Here is a 2,504-nt window from a genome sequence, read left to right as displayed (position 1 = left end):
GAATGCAATTTATATGAATTGATGGTATAAAGCAGAACATTATCAAATAACCATGAAACAGTGAAACAGCAACAACAACAACCAACCAATAGTGAAAATTGCAACTAGGCGTACGCATCATTGACACGAATGCATGAAGAGAGATAGGTGGAGATGACGCGTACGCGTGAAGCACGCGTACGCGTCGACCAGAATCGTGCTAAACGCACGAATCCAGCGTCGTTTTGGCACAACTCTCTATTTCAATTTGGGGGCAAGAATTGGCACGCGATGCGTACACGTCGCGCATGCCCACGCATGGTGTGTATAAATGAAAGTGACGCGTATGCATCATTGACGCACACGCATGGGCCAATTTGTGCTCATTGCACACTAGCCACACGATTCTAGCCCAACTTTTTGGGCGTTGGATGGTGACGCCAATTTGAAATCGACGCCCATGCGTGGCCTATGCGCTCGCATGGTGTGTGTGTGTGTGTGTGTTTTTTTTATGCAGAATGCAAAATGCAGATGCTGATGCTATGTATGAACACTAAGAAAAAGAGAATAATAAAAATAATAATAAATCAAAACAAAATTGAACAAATACTGAAAAAGAACGATCATGCCACAGTGGGTTATCTCCCACCTAGTACTTTTAGTTAAAGTCCTTAAGTTGGACATTTGGCGAGCTCCTTGTTATGGTGGCTTATGCTTGAACTCATCCAGAAATCTCCACCAACGTTTGCTATTCCAATAGCCTCTGGGGTCCCAAACTAGGCACGTAAATCCTTCGAGCAAGTTAAAGCAGGTGATCAGGCTCCAGGAGTGTTGATTATTAGAATGAATTCCAGGATTCCAAACCTTGCTTTTGTACCCGTCTTCGCTTTTATCTACATTATTCCTACCGGGTGGTATGCAACCTGAATTTTCACTGAGACACCCAAACATCTTCCAAAATCCATTCAATCGAGCTCTATACCAATCATTGCACTTCCATTTGGAGCGTGGAACCGTAATGAACCTTGGATGCCAACTCCTATTACTAACCATTTTCCTCTTACTCTTAAAGCCACAAAGAGCTCTAAGCTGGCCATTGGTTTCAGGCAAACCATATTCAAGTGGGAAGATGAAGATAAAGGCTAAGGATTTTACCCACTTGAAGTTTGTATTGGGTGGTAATGGCCTTGGGAGAGGTGTTTCCAGTGGTCTATCAAGCTCCACTCCCGTGTACTCTTCCATGAATAATTCCACTTCCTTACAAACCTCTTCAACTGCAACCACGTCTTGATCAAAGTCTTCGATTTCTTTCCTATCACTCAAGTCATAAGTCGGAGGTTGAGAAAAGTCTACCTCCACATCATCTTCATATTCACTTGAAAAAGATTCTTCAAGCTCAAAGAGTTCAGTTTCGGATGCAAGTTCATCACTAGGAGAGCTTGATTCATGATCATCATTACCAAGAAAGCTTGCTTCTTTATCTGTTCCGTCTAGTTCTTCATAAGGTACATGCTTTGGGGGTTGTGCACTATCCTCCTTAGCATCAATTGCAAATTTCTTGGCGGAATCCTCTATAACTCTTGATTCCCGTGGAGGTTCAGCATCTCCTAAGTCTTTAACCAATTCTTCTTCTTCGATAATTCTGGCTTCCTCCACTTGTTCCAGTACAAAGTCATGCTCCTTACTTCCACCGGAGCTTCTAGTGTCTCCTTCGTACTGGGAGCTAATCAATTTATTGCTTGCTCCAATTGATAAAGGGTTGCATGAAATTGATCCACTGTTTCCTTGAGACGATCCTTTGATTCTTGTTCTATTTGGGTATGGGCATGGTACATATAGAAGTGGTGGTTCTTGGGAGTAATTGGGTTGGAATTGGGGTAGATAAGGGTTAGGGTCATATGGAGGTGAATGGTTGTAGGTGGCTTGTGAGTATGGTGGTTCAAAGCTATGTTGAGGAAGTGGTTCATAGGCATATGATGGAGCTTGCTAGTAACCACAAGGGCGTCCACCATATCTATCATCTTGGTATATACCTCGGAATGGCTCTTGACCATAGTAATTTGGTGGAGGTTTGTTGTCACGAAAAGGTCCACCATAACTATTATCTTGGCATGCATCGTAGGATGGTCGTTGTCCATGGTACCTTGGAAAGTGTTGTTGCCGAAAGGGTTGATTAAATCCTCGTGGCTCCTTCCATCTTTGATTGTTTTGACCTTGATGCATGTTCCTGTTATAGCTTCCATTCCTTACAACAACATTGGAACCAAACTTAAAGCCAGAGGGGTGAGAACTCATAGTATCTAATAAAAATAAAAATTAAAAACAAAAACAAATAAACAAATAAAAGCAAATATTTACAATGACTAATAATAAGGCACACAATTGCAATTCCCCGGCAACGGCGCCATTTTTTACGAGAGGGCTTTTGCTAGTGTTCATACCCTGGGTCGAGCTGTCCGACCCCGGCTATTTAGCGACAAGTCGACCGACCTATTTAGGTCAGGACTATCCGACCTCTTCTCAGA

Source organism: Arachis ipaensis, chromosome B07, assembly GCF_000816755.2.
Source record: "Arachis ipaensis cultivar K30076 chromosome B07, Araip1.1, whole genome shotgun sequence".
NCBI classification, from domain to species: domain Eukaryota; kingdom Viridiplantae; phylum Streptophyta; class Magnoliopsida; order Fabales; family Fabaceae; genus Arachis; species Arachis ipaensis.
Note: the sequence above shows the minus strand (reverse complement) of the source record.